The sequence below is a fragment of the Phyllostomus discolor genome, chromosome 13 (genome assembly GCF_004126475.2).
Source record: "Phyllostomus discolor isolate MPI-MPIP mPhyDis1 chromosome 13, mPhyDis1.pri.v3, whole genome shotgun sequence".
Classification (NCBI taxonomy): domain Eukaryota; kingdom Metazoa; phylum Chordata; class Mammalia; order Chiroptera; family Phyllostomidae; genus Phyllostomus; species Phyllostomus discolor.
Genome location: NC_040915.2, coordinates 28,149,657 through 28,171,013, shown reverse-complemented (window position 1 = coordinate 28,171,013; position 21,357 = coordinate 28,149,657). Strand labels below are relative to the sequence as shown.

At 45.3% G+C, this 21,357-nt stretch overlaps 1 non-coding gene across 1 annotated transcript; it reads left to right on the top strand.

Annotated features, from left to right (window-relative positions):
• The first annotated feature begins 18,943 nt into the window (after positions 1-18,943).
• LOC114510530 lies at positions 18,944-19,050 on the top strand. The gene has a single exon (XR_003685690.1). It is a non-coding gene; the product is annotated as a U6 spliceosomal RNA (small nuclear RNA).
• Positions 19,051-21,357: the final 2,307 nt, after the last annotated feature.

The following is a 21,357-nucleotide window of genomic DNA, read 5'->3' as shown; positions in this document are numbered from 1 at the left end:
CTAATGCCAAAGGGTAAAGACAAAGAGAGAATCGTAAAAGCAGCAAAAGAAACGCAGTTACTTCCCCACAAGAGAGCTCCCATAAGACTATCAGCTGATATCTCAACAGAAACTTTTCAGGCCAAGAGGGATTGACACAAAACATTCAGAGTGATGAAAAGCAAGGACCTAAAACCAAGATTACGCTACCCAGCAAGACTATCATTTAGAGTCAAAGGAGAGGTAAAGAATTTCCCAAATGATAGAAAAACTAAAGGAGTTCATCACCAATAAACCAGTTATAAGAAATGTTATAGGAACTTCTTTAAAAATAACAGATTATTGAGCACGGGCTGCGAACCAAAGCATCACAGGTTTGATTCCCAGTCAGGGCACATGCCTGGGTTGCAGGCCACAGCCCCCAGCAACCGCACATTCATGTTTCTCTCTCTTTCTCCCTCCCTTCCCTCTCTAAAAATAAATAAATAAAATCTTTTTTTAAATTCCTTAAAAAAATAACAGATTAAAAATATGAATAGGAAATACAGGAAAAAATTCTCACAATCAAAGACAAATACATAATAAAACCAGTGGATCAACCAACTCTAAACCTAGTACAATGGTTAAATGGCAAAAGTAGGAAGATCATATGTAATTCCAAAATCAGTTAAGGAATATACAAAAATACCCACACAAAAAAAGGTAAAAAATAATAAAATATAAACATGGGGGGAGTAAAAATGGTAGTGATTTTTCAACTGTATTTGAACTTAAGTGACCATCAACTTAAAATAGACTGCTATAAATAACTTGGTACATAGAAACAACTTGGTAACCACAAATCAAAAATCAACAAGAGATAGACAAGAAATAAAGAGAAAGGAATCCAAACTCAACACCATAGAAAATCATCAACATGCAAGAGAAGAGAGCAAGAGAACTCTCTTAAGAACTCTCAATAAGAAAGGAACTGAGAACTACAGAAACAATCCCCAATTACTAAAATAGCGATGACTACATACCTATTGATAATAATTTTATATGTAAATGACTAAATGCTCTAATCAAGAACAGGTAGCTGAATAGATTTTTTTTAAAAAACAAGATCATACACATGCTGCCTACAAGACCTTTAGATAAAAAGACACACAGAGACTGAAAGAACAGTAATAGAAAAAGTTTTCTTGCAAAAATAAGGAAAAAAAGCTGGAGTAGCAATGCTTATACCAGACAAAGCAGACTTTAAAACTAGGGCTGTAACCTAGGAAGCACACACCAAGGCACATCATAATTATATTACCCAAGATTAAAAATAAGGAGAGAATCTTAAAAGCGGCAAGAGAAAAGGAGACAGTTACCTACAAAGGAGTTCCCATAAGACTATCAGCTGATTTCTCAAAAGAAACCTTGCAGACAAGAAGGGGCTGGAAAGAAGTATTCCAAGTCATGAAAGGCAAGGATCTACATCCAAGATTGTTCTATCCAGCATAGCTTTCATTTAGAATAGAAGGGCAGATAAAGTGCTTCCCAGATAAGGTCAAGTTAAAGGAGTTCATCATCACTAAAACCCTTATTATATGAAATGTTAAAGGGACTTATATAAGAAAAAGAAGATCAAAACTATGAATAGCAAAATGACAACAAACTCACAACTATCAACAACTGTACCTAAAAAAAACTAAGCAAACAACTAGAACAGGAACAGAATCACAGAAATGGAGATCACATAGAGGGTTATCAGCAGGAAGGGGAAGGAAGGAGAATGGGGCAAAAGGTATACGGAATAGGAAGCATAAATAGTATGTACAAGATAGGGGGAGGTTAAGAACAGTATAGGGAATGGAGAATTCAAAGAACTTATATATATGACCCATGGACATGAAATAAGGGGGCAAATGCTGGTGGGAGGGGCAGTGCAGGGCAGAGGGGATAAGGGGAGAAAAAATGGGACAACTGTAATAGCATAATCAATACAATATACTAAAAAAAAATCACAATAAAAAACCAGGCCTCTAACAAGAGACAAAAAAGGGCATTTCATAATGATAAAGGGATCAATCCAATAAGACAACATAATGCTCATAAAAATCTAGCCACCCAACATGGAGCATCTACATACATAAAGCAAATCCCTACCAAAATACTAATGACATTTTCCACAGAAATAGAACAAATAATCCTAAAATTTCTGAATTTTCTAAATGGAACCATGAAAGAACCCAAATAGCAAAACCAACCTTGAGGAAAAAAAAAAGAATAAAGTTGGAGGATCACACTACCTGATATCAAACTATACCATAAGGGTAGTAATCAAAAAAGCATGGTACTGACATAAAAACAGACATATAGAAAATGTAACAGAAAGGGGAACCCCAAAATAAGTCCATGGTCAATGGACTTATTGGGCTATATGGTCAATTAATCTATGATGAAGGAGGCAAGAACATACAATGGGGTTAAGACAGACTCTTAAATAAATGATATTGGGAAAACCCAACAGACAAATGCAAAAGAATGAAACTGGACCACTTTCTTACACCATACACAAAAATAAACTCAAAATAGATTAAAGACCTAAATGTGAGACCTGAAACCATAAAAATCCTAGAAGAAAGCAATAAGCTCTCTGACATTGCTCTTAGCAAGTTTTTTTTTTTTTTTGGATATGTCTCTCAAGCAAGGGAGATGAAAAAATAAACAAATGGGATTACATCAAACTAAAGAGCTTTCGCACCATAAAGGACAAGCTGAAAAGACAACCTACTGAATGAGAGAAGGCATTCTCCAGTGAGACATCTGATAAGGAGTTAATACCCAAAATATAAAGAACTCGTACAACTTAACACCATAAAAAACCCAAACCATCTGATTAAAACATGGGTGGAGAACCTGAATACGCATTTCTCCAAAGAGGACATATAGATAGCCAATAGATATATGAAAAGATACGCACCGTCACTAATGGTTAAAGAGATATAAATTAAAACCACAATGAGATATCACCTCACTGCTGTCAGCATAGCTGGCATCAATAAATCAACAAACAAGTACTGCGAGGATGTGGAGAAAGGGGAACCCTCATGCACTGTTGGTTGGGAATGCAGATTTGTACAGCCACAATGGAAAACTATGGAGGTCCCTCAAAAAATTAAAATAGATCTATCATGTGACCCAGCAATTCCACTTCTGGATATTTATCCAAAGAAATCTAAAACACCAATTCAGAAAATATATGCACCCCTATGTTTGTTACAGCATTATTAACAATAGCCAAAAATAGAAGAAACTGAAGTATTCATTGATAAAGATAAAGAAAAGTGGACAATATATATATATATATATATAATGGGATATTACTGAAACAAAAAAAACACAACAAAATAAAATCTTTTCATTTGTGACAACATGAATAGACCTAGAGAGTAATTATGCTAAGTGAAACAAATCAGATGGAGAAAGACAAATACTATATGATTTCACTTATATGTGGAATCTAAATAACAGAATAAAGGAACAAACAAAACAGAAACAAACTCATAGATACAGAGAATAAACTGATGGTTGCCAGATGGCAGGGGGTGGGGCTTGGGTGAAAAAAGGAACGAGATCAAGAAGTACAAATTGCCAGATATACAAATAGTCACAGGGCTGTGAAGTATGGCATACAGAATATAGTCAATGGTACTCTAAGAACTGTGTGCGGTGACAGATGGCTATTAGACTTGGTGGGGATGATCATTTCCTACATTAAATAATTGTCTAATCACTATGTTGTACACCTGAAACTAATAAAATTATATGCAACTGTAATTGAAAGCTAATTTTTTAAAAAAATCCTGGGCAGCTTAACATTTGCTCCACTTCTAGTCGAGCCACCCCCTTTCTAAGGAGCAAAGGAAGCAGGGAGGGGATGCAAGACCCAGAAAGGGGACATGAACTTGCAGGAGGCTGAGCGTCTCTTCAACTACTCTAGACTGTCCCATGAGCTTGCTTATTACTCCTCTATTTTTTTTTTAAATCACTCCTGGAATGTTAGAGCCTGAAGTCATAGGTCTTGAAACAAATCCCCTCTGGGTCATCTTGGGACTAGAACCCAGCCTTGGCCAATGATGGTAGTAGACTGGTGCGTCAGAATGCCCTCTCATCTAGTCCTGACCACAGATCCAGGAGGCAGAGGCGGGACATTTCCTCTGCCCCTCCCCAGACCGGGAAGTCTCTGTCTCAGCCGCCTGTCTTCTCCACCCCATAGGCAGAGACTGGGTGATGACCCAAAGATCAAAGTTCCCGGAAAATCACTAGTTCTTGACGACCTGTCTTAAAAGTGTTCCACACATATGCTGGACTCCTCTCTCTGCCTTGGGTTTCTTCCTCCCGGGGGTCAGCAACCACAACGGGGCTGAGACTCACACCTCGGATGGAAGCCAACCTCTCTGTTGCTCGCTTTCCTCTCTTTTACTTTTGGCCATTGGACTCAGTTATAAATAAATTATTGTTTCCAGCCCTGGCTGGTGTGGCTCAGTGAACTGAGTGCTGGCCTGCAAACCAAAAGGTCGCCAGTTTGATTCCCAGTCAGGGCACATGACTGGGTTGTGGGCCAGGTCCCCAGGAGAGGGTACGCAAGAAGCAATCACATATTGATGCTTCTCTCCCTCTCTTTCTCCCTTCCTTCCCCTCTGTCTAAAAATAAAACAAATATTTTTTAAAAAATTACTGTTCCCATTCTGTTCATGTTTCTTCTGGCACTAGTCTGGGTAGAGGGGAGTAGGAGCATGGAGAATGGAGGCCCAGATTGGGGAGAAGAAGTGATTATCTACATGGCCTACAGACATTCCTGAGTCCTATGTCCGTGATGCCACCAAATACCATCAAAATCTCGATTGTAACTTATCACCAATTTACAGGTAAGCAAACGGAGACTCAGAAAAAGCAGCTTAACCAAAGATGCACTAAGAGGTAGACCAGCATTCCACACCCAGGTCAGCTTCCCAGCCCCTTCGCAAGTAGGGCGGCCTGGTCTTCGGGAAGCAGCAGAGTCCCGAAGAGGTTTCAAACTGTACCTCCAGTGACTTAAAGGTTCCAGCCCCCTTCCTGCCCAACTTCTCCGCAGGCACACCCTCCATCCACTGCCCCAGAGCCCGGGAGAAAGGCTGGTGCCCTGGAAGGCTCATTGACACTGGCCCAGCTCTCATTACCGCTCTGACAGCCTGTGCTCTGCCTGGTAGACAAACCGGAGCAGAGGCACATTACTTTCTGCCCCAGCTGGCTCCCGCCGTGGGCAGGCTCACCCTGGCGTGCTCAGAGGGGCCCTGCCCGAACCCCTGATGCTGGAGGAACGCCCACAGCCCTACCTCTCTTCTTATTCTTAATTAGAAGTTCCATTAGAACCACCACAGCAATGAGGCACACGCCAGGCAGCATACTTCAAGACAATTAGCACGCTCCTCGGGCTGCTCAAATGGCCTGGGCCCTGGTCTGAGTCAACATAATTACACCAAACATATAGCCTACCGGGAGGCGCCAGTGGTAAGGGGAAAGAAACAATTAGGCAGCACAGTCTATCAGGCAGTTAGATCTGTAGGAAATTATCCTGTACACTTAAGAGCTTACCAGAGGCTGAGACACATGGAGATGATCTCTTGCCTATGGCCCAGTCTGTCCGCAAACCCAGCCCACCCCGTACTATGAATGCTCTGTGCGTGCGTGTATGGAGGCCGAGCTCGTGGAGAGACTGGCTGTGATCACCCAGGGCCTGGATCACGGTAGGTGTAAGCGTCCCTTTCCTGGACTGTGGGACCTAACTGGCGGGGCACAGGGTTCAGGAACCCGCACCTACCTCCCTGCCACTTTCTGAATCCCAAGCCACTCATTAAAACCTGCCCCCAAGATAGCTCCCGGCTGAGTCATCCTGGTGATTCTGAGGAGCATACAAAAAGAGCAAATTAGAAACCCAGGAAGAGCCCTCTGAACAGCGGGGCCTGCAGAAAACCACCCAAGGCTCCCTGGACGCTGTTTGAAGCCACGCTCTCGGGTTCCGCAGACAGGAGCGCCTTGTCTGCCTTCGATTCCTGCCCTGGCGCTTGTGGCTGAACCGCCGCACCTTCCGCAGCCCAGCAGTGCCACTGCCATTAGCATTCAACTGGCATTTCCACTGTGCGCTCCAGACCTGTTCTTTCAGCCCTTTCAAGTCCTATTCAGACCAAAGTAAGCTGTGCCCTTGCGTTTTGGTTTGAGCGGCAGCAATTATTAAGACTGCAGATGATGGTTTATTAGCATTTATTGAACAGCCACGGAGCCCTGCGTGATAGCAGTGGTCACTAGGTCTCCGGCTCCCAAACCGAAATTAACAAGCCAGCGGGGCGCAAATGCAAAAGGCAGGAAGGAGGCCATTTCAGGAAGAATCATTATTTATGGTTTTTCACCTAAGGCTGTAGATAGGGTGGAAGGCAGTGAGGCTTTGGGGAAGGGGGAGGTCAGGCTAACAGGAGGCAGCCACTGTTCGGTCTCTCGTTTTAGCATGTGCCAGGAGCTTAAGGACAAGGGCACTCAGTGCCGTAGACCAGTGGTTCTCGTACTTTAACAGACATCAGGGCCGCCTGAGAACTGACAAAACAGAAATCCCTGGCCCTACACCCAAAGTTTGTGATCCAGTTGGCCTGGGCCGAGAGTAAGGCTTTTCCAGATAACGAGTGATGCTGGTGAGATGCTGACCCTAGGACCACACATCAAGCTCAGCTGCCATTGACCCTGGAGTACAGACCAGCCCCTCCTGGGTACAGAGCAGGGTGGAAGGGGTGGAAAGTTGACCTGGAGGAGCGAAAGGAAGATGTCCAGCACCCGTGCATGTATCCAATCCACACCATGCAACCCATTAGACCAGCAGCCAGCAAATGTTGCCTGTACAGAGCCGGAGAGTGAATATTTTGGCCTTCTCAGGCCGAACCGTCTCTGTTGCTGCTCCTTGCCTCTGCCAGCACAGCACCACGTAAATGAAGGATGGTAGCTATGTTCCAAGAAAAAGTTACTTTTATTTCATTATTTATAGAATTTTATTTACCGTGAACTCGTTTGAGTCTTCCCTCCCTTTGTATCTCCACAGTGTTCAAAACAGCCACCCCAACCACTCGCTGCGTGTCCACCCATGCAGGCCAGCAGCTTTTCAGGGCATCACCTTCGTGCTTCCAGGAAACTGAGATCCAGTCTGTCCCAGTGGCTGTCTGTTCATTTAAGCCACTCTCGTTCATCTGCACTGTGTGTCAGAAATCGTGCCTGCCAGGTGAATCACAACAGCCACAGTCCCCAGCTCTGGAGGTTAGTCAGCTAATGAGACGTCAGTTAAGGTTTTTAGGTCACGAGCAACAGATGTGAGACTGAGTCACTTACATAAAAGGAAAGGTGCTGGGAGAATACTGGGATGCCCACAGGCTCAAGGGACAGACAGAGGGGCCGTTTATTGAGAAGGCCGGAAACCAGTGTAGCTCTGAGGAGAGCCCCCAGGGCCCGAGCCCAGTCTCTGGACTCTGTTTAACTCTGTTTAACTCTCTCTTGGATGGGGCCCTGGCTTCCATCCAGGCACACCTCAGAGACATCGAGGGTTCAGCTCCAGGCAACGCAGTAAAGCCATATCACAATAAAGTGAGTCATCATTTTCCTGGCCACCATTTGTAAAAAAAAAAAAAAAAAAAAAAAAAAAAAAAAAAACCACACATCTGTGAAGCACAATAAAGCGAAGCACAATAAAACAAGGTGCGCCTATAGTTCTAGATTTTCCCCAGGTGATTCCAGCTGGCACCCATGGTTGGTGACTCCTGCTCTGGTCTCATCAGCAGAGTTATTGTCGTTCTCTTATGTCATTCCAGTTTTTAGCAGATCACTGACTCCTGATAACGTTAAAATCAACTTTTTTTAATTGTGTTTTTTCTACTACCAGTTAGGCCCCTTCCACCCCCCTCCCCCCAGCAATCACCACCTGTTGTCCATGTCCATGAGTCCTGTTTCCTTTTTGTTCAGTCCCTCCACCTCCTACCACTCCCCACAGCTGTCAGCCTATTCTCTATGTCTGTCTCTATTTTGCTTGTCAGTTCAGTGTGTTCATTAGATTCCACAGATGAGTGAAATCACATGGCATTTGTCTTTTTCTGATGGGCTTATTTCACTTAGCACAATGTCTTCCAGATCCATCCACACTGTCACGAAAGGTAAAATTTTCTTCTCTTTTATGGCTGAGCGGTTTTCCATTGTGTAAATGCCCCATAGTTGTCTTATCCTGGAATCACCTTTCAGAAGTCCACCCCAAGCCGCCAACTCCTCAGGTTCCCCAGGTGGACAGCAGTACGGTCCATGCATACAGCACATTCCTTGTCAAAGCGTCCTCGGGTGTCTCATCTCAAATGACTGTCACAGCTGCCCTATGAGGTAGATGGCACAGATGTAACTGTTCCTCCTTCATATACGGAAGCTGGTAAGGGAGGTGCCCACATTCACACAGCAAGCGAATGGCACAGCTGGGACAAGAACCCGGGTCTCCATAGGGCCATGGTTCTCCACCTTTAGAGGGACTGAGGCACACTGGGATCCTTGTCCCAGTGCAGTATTCTTGGCTCCCAACCCAGCGGTTCTGGTCCAGTAAGTCCTGAGTGAGGCACAAGCACCTACGTTATCTCCAAGGTGCCGTTGTGCCGTCAGCCCTAAATCCTCAGTCGGTGAAACACTACCACTGAGGAAATCCTCTCTGCCAATGGCTTTGAGTATTAGTACCCTGCCCAGAAGAGAGTCCGCCAGCTCACTCCCTCAAGGTGCTTTCCACACCTATGGCATTTCATCGGCTTTCCCCTTCATCCTCTTATTCCTACTGACGTTAGCTATCCAGAACAATAACAGCCAAAGACAAGCTCCAGAGCAGTGGTGGTCGGTGAGTTTCAGTTCAACATGAGACCTCCGGTCAACAAGCAGTGGCCTCTTACAGCCTTGGTGTGAGAAGCAGCGGGACTGCAGGAGGCACTGGAAGTACACCGTGATGAGGTGACCATGTCTATCATGGGCACAGTAAGGATGCCGGTGGCCAGCCCAGCACTGCTCTGGATACTCCCCTGGCCTGAGTTTTCTCTTATTTTTTTTTTTTTACAGAATACTTCTGCAAAGAGAGACCTCGTTTCTGACTACAGATAATAAGAAATGATTTTTTTAAATTGCCTCCGTGCCGCCCATAACTCTGGGTTCTGCTTGAGACATTCGGATGCCGTGATTTAAATGTAAATATCCCCTGAAATCCATCAATGTCTGGGGAGCTGATTAAGCACCATGGACTAGAACAGTGTTCCTGTTTCTGATCTTCGGGCGTTTTTATTTTTGTGAGCTGATATATTACCATGGTGAGGGGACTTTCTCACACATTCTGCTCATGATAACAGATGAGGTGTGAAATTGATTCTGAGCACCTGGGAGGGTTATGATTTATCATCATACATTAGGCCCTGCGGAGGTTTGCTGGGTGAGTCCCAACTACACTCAGATCCAACCACACTTCTGGAAACAGGACACATAGTGACTCAGGATAACGTTAAGTACAGCTATTTCAAGCTGGCACCCAATAAGCAGCTCCCTTTCATTCGGTCTGTCCACAAATATTTACTGAGCATCTACTATGTGCCAGGTACTGTTTTAGGAGCGCAGATAACACACTGGGCAAGAGAGACTCAGCCCTAGACTTGCCTCCTCTCCCCACTTATAACTTACACTCACCACTGGGCACACACGCCAATGGCCTGGTGCCTAGGGTATCAATGTTTCACGTGGCCTGAACAGGACTTCATCCTGCGATTTTCTGGACTACAGATACTTGCAGGAGCCGATCTGACAATGGCTAATGCTGCACTTTCATTGTTTGTTGCTCTCAGTACAAAGGATGGGCCCATGGAAATTTTTTTTACTTTATTGATTTTAGAGAGAGGAAGGAAGGCATGAGGGAGGGAGAGAGGGAGGGAGAGAGAAACGTCAACTTGTTGTTCCACTTATTTATGCACTCATTGGTTGATTTTTCTGTGTGCCCTGATCGGAGATCAAACCCACAACCTCGGTATATTGGGATGACACTCTAAACACCTGAGTACTTGGCCAGGGCAAATGGGAATTTCTAATGAGGGCATACAGCACGTGAGACCCACAGGAAGTCACTCAGTCACATGGCTTCAGGCAAAAGTCTTCCCTAACTGGAATTGTGTGGACATCCAGAAAGAACTCTCTCTTCTGCCAATCAATGCCTAAAACCATGTTCTTACACAGGCCTGGACAAGGGACAATGGGCAGGACACCAGACATTCATTAGGAAGTTTTCTGAAAATACACACTCCTGAGGCTTTGTTCTGACACCCCAGGATTCTGCCTCTGAGGTTCCAGACTGGGCCTCCGACAGATAGGTCCCCGTTGGACAAACGCCCAGCGGTGATTCTGATGAATCTAGAAAACACTGTTTCACTCAGACACGGGCCTGGCCTTTGTCAAGATACAAGGCACAGTTTATAATAAAGAGCATGGAAACTTGCATGACTGGGAACCGCGCTGCTGGGGTTCCCGTCCTCATTCCATCTTCCAGCAGCCGTGTGACCTCAGGCCCGGCGCCGGGCTCTCCGAGCCCCATTTCATTACACACACACGAGGGGAGAAGGAGTAGATGACTTCTAGAACGTCCCAAAGAGCCAAGGCTATGCAGTTACGTGTTTTCACATTTGCAGGCCAGTTTCCAACACTAACTGAGTAAGCCCAGTATAATCACTGATAAATAGTTCTTACAGGAAAGCAATGCATGTTTAAAACACATTTGTGCCCCATCAGTCCTCTGCATGTTTAAATGTCAGGATCCGTTCTGGGAGCTCCGTGTGGGGTGTTCATGGACCTCCCAGCGGCAGTCACCCTCGGGCTCTTTGTCACCCTGCCTTCCTGCCCTTGGCCCACTTTTCAGATGTCCCCACAGCCATGGTACTTAGTCACCATCTGACTCTTAAGTGGAAGCTTCTAGATTTCTCTAAGAACCTTTTCTGTAAATTCCATCTTCTCATTAAAGAATCCAGAGTTGTGTCTTTTTACACACCTTCAACAGACTGGCTTTTTGCCTAATCATCTCCCTTGGATTAATAATATTCTGGCACTCCTTTATTCTGATCACCTGCCTCTCCACGCCTCACTCACGAACACCTGCAAGTACTCAGCACTGATGGCAAAGCAGCAAATCAAGTGACAAGCATCGAGATGGTTGACCCCATTGCTTCTCCAGACAGATCACTTCCTTTGATGAATGGGACTGAAATCTGACTTTCCTCGCCCAGTCAAACTGACTGTCTGGCCCACAACCCCGCCCTCAGTCCTTCACCCGTTCCCACTTGAGTCGGCCAGTGGGTCACCTTGTGAAAAGGGGCTGTATTTCACCAGCAAGCTAGGATCAAGCCTGTGAGAACAGGTTATCACCAGCTTCCACGTGGTAAGAGTTCCTTGGGGATGTGGCAGCCCCCACTCCCCATTCTCCCCCCTCCTCCAGGCTGCCAGGCCTCGAAGCGTGCTCACTGGATTCCTCGCCAGAGGCTTGGTGAGATTCAGCCAGGGTGACTCTCTCTTCCCTCAAAGTCCCTCCGGGGCTGTGCTGGGACAGGGGAGGAGGACAGTCAGGGAGGCAGATGGGTAGGGGAGGCCAAGGAAGAATAGAGTTTCTCTTCCCTTCCCATACATACACAACATCCTGACTTCTTGGAACCTGCCTCCCTCCCAAACACTCCTTCAACTACCTAGGGCAAGTTAGCAGCCACTTGGGTTCTTAGGATTTGTTTTTATTACCCAAGGTTCATACCCCCGTCATAACTAATATATTTATTTAAAGACATAATTGTGCCTCCAAAAAATAGCCTAATGAATAAACTTGTCTCCAATAACATGTGTGTATACACATGCACCCAGTATTTTGTCATCAAAATCCCACAAACACACAATGAAGTCCATGTTCACATTTATACATTATAAAAAAACATCTTGTCAATAAATACACTTTTACAATTTCATTTTCAAAGCTATATAATATCTTATTGATTGTATGTATGGATTTTTTTAAGTAATGGTCTACTATTGAATAGCCAAGCTATCCAATATTCTTTATTTTGGATATCTAGCTATTTCAAATTGTAAAGAAAAAAAACTACTTGTATCACCTGACTCACCTGCTCAATTATTTCATTAGGACACCTCTTAAAAAGGAGGTAGCTCAGTCGGAAGAAAAAGCACGTTGAATTGAATTGATATGTTTCCCCAAATTTTCCTCCAGGTCTAGGACCAGGGGACATCCTATCAGTGACACGATGTTTACAAGAGAGGGCTTGAAGCCCAGTTATAAAGAAGAACAAAATACATGTCAAAAAAGCCAGGAGGCCTCTCCCTGGGTGCTGGCGCTTTATTTTTCCTCCAAACAAGTTTGATCTCCATCGCTGTCCCTTCGTAACCTTTGAATATCTCTGCCCCTGGAATCCTGCCTCTTCTGTCCTCTCCTCCTCCCCAACACTTTCTCAGCAGCCAAAATGACTAACAAGAAATATTTCATCATCTAGTCTCAGTGCTTACTTATACTGGTATGCACCAAGTTGTTCCTGTGTGTTAGACAGCTTTTACTGCAATAACCCTGCTGCAAAACAAAACATTCCAAAACTCAGCTTGTAATAGCAAACATGTGTTTTCTTCTTGCTCACAGAGCCTAAATTTGTTTTGAGTGTTAGGGCAGCCACTCACCCATCCCGATTCATGGGCAGCAGTCCTCTCTGCCTCCCTGCTATGATGAAATACAGGGCTCTGGGGATCCTAGTGACTACCCATTTATTGGGGAAGTCATTGAAAAGCTGAGGCAGTGCCTCATGTCAAATCATAGTTCGAAGGGCATCATTCAGCCCACGCAACTGCACTGAAAGAACATCAATGAAATGTAAAACGAAGAGGACAGAACACTTCCAAACTCACTTCACAGAGCCAGCAATTACCCTGATACCAAAACCAGACAAGAAGAGTACAAGAAAGGAAATTACAGGCTCAGATCCCAGATGACACAAATGTAAGAATCTTCAACAAAATATTGCAAACCAAAGTCAATAATACAATTTATTCCAGAGATACAAGGGGAGGTTTAACATAGGCAGGATCATATGATACACCACATTAACCAATTAGGGATGAAACATCACATGACCATCCTCAATAGATGCAGAAAAAGCATTTGACAAAATCCAAACATGTGTTCGTGATAAAAACTCTCAACTAACTGGGTATGGAGGCACTGCGCCTCAACATAATAAAGGCCACATACGACACGCCCACAGCCAACCCCATACTCAGTGGTGAGGAGCTGAACACTTTTGCTCTAACAAGAACAAGGCAAGAATGCCCTCTCCCGGCACTCCTTTTCAGCACACGGTAGAAAGTCCTGGGCGAGCAACTATGCAAGCGAGAGAAATAAAAGGCATACAAATCAGAAAGGAAGAAGTGCCTCTACATGCAGGGAACATGATGTTACATAGAAAAAAAAACCTTGAAGACTGCTCAAAACACTGTTAGAGTCAACAAATTCAGTCAAGTCGAAATATACAAAATTAATATATTAAATTCAGGTACATTGCTATCCACTAAATAAATTACCATAAAGAGAAATTAAGAAAACGATCTGTTAGAGTATCATCCAAAATCCGAACGCTTGGGAGTAAATTCAAGCAAGGAGGTGAGAGATCCTCACGCCGGAAACCATGAGGCCCTGGTGAAAGAAAGGGAAACAAAAAATAGATAGTCCGTGCTCGTGGACTGGGAAAATTAACTAATGGTAAAATGTCCACACTACCCAGTCTACAGTTCAGTGCAATCCCTATCAAAATTCCACTGAAAATTTCACAGAAATTTTTCTAAAAGTCATAAAATTTGTAGGAGCGCATAAGAACCCAAGAGCACAAACTTCCGGTTATAAGATGAGTAAGTTCTGGGGACCCGAGTACAGCATAGTGACTGTAGTTAATAACACTGTTTTTGTACATACTTGGAAGCTGCCTGAGAGTAAATCTTAAGTATTCTCACCACAAAAGAAGAAATGGTTCCCTGGCTGGTGTGGCTCAGTGGATTGAGTGCCAACCTATGACCAAAGGTCTCCAGGTTGATTCCCGGTCAGGGCACATGCCTGGGTTGCAGGCCAGGTCCCTGGTTTGGGGCATGTTGAGAGCCAACCAAAGGATATATCTCTTACACATGCTGTTCTCTCTCTCTCCCTCTCTCTCTCTCTCTCTCTCTCTCCTTCCCTTCCTCTCTCTCTAAAAGTAAATAAAATATTTTTTTAAAGAAATGGGAATTACGTGATGTGATGGAGATATTGGTAACATTATTATGAGAATCCTTCACCATATAGAAGGATAAGCAAGTCAACACCTTGTACATCTTAAACTTACGCAATGTTTTATGTCAATTAGATCTCAACAGAGCTGGAAAAAACCTACAACTCAATAATTGATTTGGAAATTAGAATAATTTGACCCATGATATACACTACAACTTACATCATTTGCCAAAGAGTTTTTTAAAAAATATGTAGTGTATAGACTAAAAGGAGTTTCATATTATTTTATATTTTGGTCTATATTACCAAACAAATTATTAACTATTTTGAGCATCACCTCTGCCTGTTATGCACCAAGTACATTATAAGCTTCTTCCCTCCTGTACTTCTCCCTCCTGTTAGAGTCAGACCCACTCCACTGCCCACCTAGGAGGCAGGAATGCCTCCCCTCCTACCCCAAGGTCAGCATGCTGGCACGCAGGAAGTGTCTGCAAAGACTGGAATCACAGACTCGCACGGCTGCAATGGACTTTGGAGATCAGGTCCATGGTTCCCTTTACACGTGGAAAGAGGAAGAGCTGGGCAGAGGAACTGACTTGTACCAGAGCAACCAGCTTGGATTAGAACCCAGACCTCCTGTCATTTGGGAGGGACACTATATATAGCACAGGGCTTACGGATTGATGCCGAGAGATGGGGGTTCAAATGTTAGCTTTGCCACCTACCAGTTACATGATCTTGTTTCATGTCTCTCGGCCTCTGGGAAATGTAGACGCTCCTACGTCCTCAGGCTGCTAAGAGGGTCAGTGAACCTATGTCTGTGAGCATGAGGATGTACTCGTACATATAGATCTATACACTCTCGTTATCATCATTTTGGCTTTGACGACTACTCCAGGGAAATCTCTTATTTTTCTCATCCTAATCCAAATCGCCTTCTACTCAGCTGCCCTCTCCCACAGCCACAAAAAGAACATGAAAGGGCAGAACGTTGGCAATGAACACAATGACAATGGGCTGTAATAATGAGTAACAAACATCTAGATCCTCCAAGCAATACACACGGCCATGACTGTAATGCCTGCTGGCTCCAATGTCAGGGGGGCTCTGGGGCACCACCGTGGTTTCTACATTACTTGCAAAATTGTGCCAGGGAAAGCAGGCCCGCATGCCAACACACAGCTCAGCGCGACCCAGGCTAGAACCAAGAACCAAGATGTTGGGTCAGCAACATCTTAAGCTCTTCTGGCCCAGGGAACACTTAGCACGGGCCTTATAGACTCACCGCTAGTGAAGTGCCCTGATAACAAAGTTAACTTAATTAGAAAAGAAAATGAAAATCTGTAAGATTATTAAAACCCCCACCAGCTGAAAAAGATTCATGGTTAAAAAGGTCAAAATCTCCTGGGAAATGTAAGAGAAAACTATTGGGCGAAAACTAGCATAACGCAAATAAAACTAGGTCTTCCAGCCCCTGGCTGTGGCTGTTCTCAATGATCACACTCAAATGCAAATCATTCTCCAAAAGCCTCCAAGAGGAACAAAGTCTTTAGAAAAGGTGTCTTGAAGATGCACAAAAGGAGAGTTAATCACACCACAACTAACGACAGAATGATTCTGAAATTCCCAAAAATCCTCCCTGGCCATCCGCACCTCCCTGCCCCCAAAGGTGCCCTGGGTGGCCGCAGGCCCTTTCCCCAGCACAGCACCCTCTCCTCACACTTCCTAGGGGTCTCTGCGCGACAGAGGCCTGTGGCTGGGAAGCGATTCCCCTTCTCCTTAGCAGGCAAGAACGGGAGACCAAATACTGGTTCTTTACTACTCTCTCCCCTAAGAAATGATTTTTAGTGCCATTCAGTACATTTCCAGGCCACGGTCAAGTTCTAAAGAGCGCCATCACAAGCACTGAAAACCAGCCACTCATTTTCTGAATCGCTTTCTTCTCCTGCTACCCAGAAGAGATCACTGCAGTTCGGGGAGCTATTTAGGCACATTCTCCTCCAGGTTTTATATTCAACAGACTATTCTGGTCCTTCTGAGGCTTTAAAGGAGCCCCTGTTAACTTGAAAATTTAACCTCCTTTTTTGCTTTTAGTCTTTGTTTCATCTTCTCAAGCCTCAGCCAAAGGCTTGGGAGCCACGCGGCTGCTACTCAAACCTCAGCATGTGTAAAGGGCTTACATTCCTGGGCCTGGATTCTGCCAACAGCTGAGAAGATGAAACCTAAATTAAGCCGCACATGGGCACATTGGTTCTCCTGGAAGGGAAAACTATCATTAGGCTCGCATTTTAAAGTGAGTACACTGAGTTACGAAACCACAACAATGAATATTTTCATGCATAAATAAAGACCAGCGCTACGTCCAAATCACAATGTCGCAGGATTATGACATTAACAGACTGGCCGGGTGCCCCGTGTCCCATGGTGTCAAAGGGTGGAAAAGCCTTTGCCCCTCATCCTGGACTACTTTACTCTTGCAACAAAAGTGATCTTGCTATAGAAGAAAGGTCACAATCCCTGGAATCACAGGACCCAAGTTTGAGTATGGCCCTGACTTAACCTTGGCCAAACGCTAGTAAAGGATTGTATTTGTTGATCTCCTAATAAGCTAAATGTAGCTACAAATTCTTTACAGCTTCTGCTGTTAACAAGGGACCTTCTCCAACCTTTACATCTTGGCTGGGCTTGTGACTTGCTTTGACTAATAGAACGTGGAGGACACAGCATCGTGTAAGTCCCAAAGCCGTACGGCTTCTCTCTCCCGCATCTCGGAATGCTTCCCTGAGACCACCATGCAAGGGAGCTAACCCAGCCCACTGCAGAAGCCACGTGGGGAACAACAAGGCATGGCCTACATCTAGCATCAACTGTCAAATAGACAAGCGAGGCCTTCTCCTACCTTCCAATCCAAGTGACCCACCAACATCTGGCGTTTTGAGTCCAGGCAAAAGCAGCAGAGGCACCTGGCCAGCCTAGAAAAGCATGAAGAATGAGTCGTGTTGCTTTCAGCTTCCGGCTGGTTAGCTACACAGCCAAGGCTGAGTCCCTATCTCCTCATTCAAGGGAAGACAATGCCCATCCAACTGTTCATTTGTTTATCCAGTAGTATTCTTGATGGCCCCCTGCACAACATCCACAGAACATATAACCGCATATAATTTTGAGAATCAGACAAGATAATGGATGTTAATATACTTGGTAGTATTAGCTTTATTATTGTTATAGCACCTTCCTTTCACTGAGCTCCCACATTTTTTAAGCACTTAGATTCACTTGTGTTTGGTGCTCTGGGGCTCTGACAGTACTGTGTCCAGTGCTCTCTGGTAGAACCGACCTTTGACACCTGCCCTTCTACTTTCATTAGAAGACAGGTCTGTCCTTAAATAAGGGAGATCTGGGGCTTTCTTTTTACAGGTCCAGAAATTCAGTCATTTGTGGGCAACACACAACCACAGCCACAGGTCCTCACACTGAGGGCTTTCCCATTGCCATCCCAACAACAGCCTCTCAAAAAATTCTTCAGTAACAGTAATAGCTAAAATTTATTGAGCACTTACTATGTGCCCAGGGCAGTGCTGAGCTTTTCGGTGAACTGTAGTCCGCTCAACAGCACTCTGAGTAGGTGCCATGACCATCCCTAACTTGGGATAAGGGCCCTGAAGCCCCAGCAACGTTAAGTAACTTGCCCAGGGGCAGATGGTGTGAGGTGGACCGAGACTCGGTCCCCGGGAGGCTGAGGCCAGAGTGCCACCCTTACCCACCACCCTGGCCCCCTCGCTTGGATGTCCCTTGCCATGTCTCACTGTGGCTCCCAAACCTTGTCCAGGACAAAGAACATGTCTTTTTGAAGCTGCGTTCATTAGAGATTAAGTTCCGTGACCTTGGCCAAGCCATCTCCTACTCCAGACCTCTGCCCCACACCAGGTAAATTACGCAGGTTAGACCAAGTAAGGTCAAAAATCCCTTCCAGCCCTGAAAATTAAGATGGCAAATTCTTCCCCAACATCTTGCTATAGTCTGAGTTTTATTCTTTCTTACTAAGGCAACTGAAGAGCATTCGGGGAGGAAAGCTAAAGCAGATGTTATGAGCATGTTTATTAACTAACATAAGAAAATGAAAGGGCTGCCGAGGGGATTCTGCTTCCATCTCCCTCAAGGATTAGGCCCCGGTCTGCACTGTTTGACTTTTTTAATGCATTCAGTCAGAGCTGAGAGCCCGTCGGGTGCTCTCTGAGCCTGACATTGAAGGGAATAATTCAATTAAAATAGGCTGAGGCTTTTGCATGGTATTAAACTTCCTGAAGAGGAGATTTGGGAAGTCCTCCAGGCGGTGTGGGCGAGGCCGTGGGAAACTGGAGGAGCTGGAGCAGGGGGTCTCGGGAGGAGGTGTCCCCTGTCGGAGTGGAAGCTGTACCTCAGGGAAAGCTGACTAGACCTGAGAGCTCCCCAACAGCCCAGGGGATACAACCTATCCTTCCATAGCATGGAAAGGAGTTTAACAGCAATCCCTCACACGTGCCACTCACTGAGCGCTCACTGTATTCCAGGTAGGGCGCTGACCTAAGCCCTGGCCGTGCATTATCTTACACAGCCTTCGCAACAGTGTGAGGTTAAATATCATCAAGCCCAGTGCTCATTTCGACAGCACAAAGACTAAAATGGGAATGATTCAGAGAAGATGAGCATGGGCCCTGTGCAAAGATGACACGTATATTCGTGAAGCGTCCCATGTTTTTCTGTAATGGCTTGTACTTGTTTCTTTACATTAAAAAAAAAATTAGCCCTGGCTGGTGTGGCTCAGTGGATTTAGCACCAGCCTATAAACCAAAAAAGGTCATCGGTTCAATTCCTGGCCAAGGCACATGCCTGGGTTATAGGTAGGCCAGGTCCTCAGTTGGGGGCGTGTAAAAGGCAACCACACACCGATGTTTTTCTCCCTCTCCTTCTCCTTCCCTTCCCCTCTCTCAAAAAAAAAATCAATAAAATATTTACTAAGAATTACAGCAAACCATTTTAAAATTAAAGTATCATGAAGCCCATTTTATACATAAAAAAACTGAGGTGCCAAAAAGTGCCATGACTTGCCCAAGGTTATGCTGGTGCCAAAGCCGATTTGTGTCAGCTCTCTGCCACTTAAATAAAAATGCAAGTGGCACGTCACTGCAGGAATCTGGACTTGGAGAAGTATGTGGACACCAAGCAACGGAGACAGGGCCCCTTTCCTCAGGGGCATCCAGTCTGGTCACAGCAAACATGACTCAGGCTAAATTACACATGACGGAGCCTGGATCCAAACCTGAGAACAGGTTTTCGCAGGAGCAGGGCACAGAAAACAAGAGTGCAGAAAGAGGAGGATGTGAAACGGGCAAAACGAGGGCCAAAAAAATCACCCTTCAGCTGGGCCACCCCAGACGGACCCAGTTAGCCACCTTTTTTTTTAACACTGATAAATAAAATTCTTGGCTGTGATTTCAATGTTCTGGGATGGCGGGGGGGCAGTGCATTCCTTCCCACACCAAGTAATTCTCCCCTGCCCACAGGACATTGGACAAATTCAGCTCAGTGTGTCACTATTGTGCCCAGAGGTAGCATCAGATTCCAAGGGTAAAGGCTGAGGCCCACGAGGTGTCCCACCCCGTGTCCCCACTTCAGATGCCAGTTGCAAGGCCAGGTTTTCCGACTGTCCACTATAGGTTAGAGGTAACAATGCCCTCCTCCTTAAACTCAATCAATGTACTTAGAGCGACACACGCACAACTCAGAGGAGCATTGTACTTACAGGACCGCAGGTTCACTGTGAAAGGGTGTGACTCAGGAACAGCCAGATGGAAGGGACACAGCTTTCACGCTCTCCGGGCACAAAACTACCTGAACCTCCCCCGGCTTGCCGACCGGGAGTCCTCTCAAACCCGTGCTTTCAGGTTTTCCTGGAGGCTTCATTAGGCTTCATGGATTAAATCATTGGCCTTTGGTGGTTGAAATCGATCTCCAGCCCCGTGGACTGAAAGGTCCAGCCTCTCATCCACGTTGCTCCTCCTGACAATCAACCTCCTCCATCACATGCTTTTCAGAAGTCACTCATTAACACAACAAAAGACATCTTCATCGCTTTCATCTCGGGAATTTCCAGGGTTTTGTTCCTGTGCTGGTCAGGAGGACAAGGACCAAATATATATTTATCATTAATCACAACACCACCACTGGGCGTCTCCATGGGGTCCGGAGCTGACCCAGTTCCGTCCTATTTAACCAGTATCTGGCACCTCCATTTTGTTGGGAGAATGGAACAGAACAAAGACAACAGAGCACATACAAAATTAAGTGATCCAAAAGAACAAGAAATAACCCTAAATCTCACCATTCTCCCCTGAAGGGAAAACAAAAGAGAGAGAGAGCACGCGCGTGAGCACGAGCTCAGGCCCCGAGCACGTGGAGGAGGAGGGGAGGGCGGACCTGATTTGCACGTCGGTTCAGATGGGACCACGGGATGACCACCTGGAATTGCTGCCCCTAGATCAGTACTCGTGAAACTCGAGTGCTCATTAGAATCACCAGGGGAGCTTGTTAAAACACAGGCTGCTGATTCACCCAAGGTTCTGATTCAGGCGACCAGGGGAATGTGGCATTTTTTACTAATCCCTGGATGAGGTTAGTGTTCCTGTTTCAGGGTCTAGCACTTCGAGCACCAGTAACACTCCACCTTCGCTGCACATTAGCGCCGCCCCAGGGCTTAGGAAAACACCCAGGCCGCACCGCCCCCCCATATCCATCAGAATCCCCGGGGGTGGAACCTGTGCTTTCGTGTTTTTTAAAAACGGGCTCCAGGTGGTTCTGACGTGCAGCCCAACCAGAGAGGAACTAATGGGAGAGCATGTGTGCCCTTCAAGGTCATGCGCCATAAAAATAACAGCTAATATTTATTGAACAGTCATCTTGCCACCAGTCACCGCTGAGTGTATTACTGCAGGACCTCCCCTAGTTCACACAGGAACTTTAGGGTAGGGACTATTATTCCCATCCTGGTGACAAAGAGAGTCAGAGAA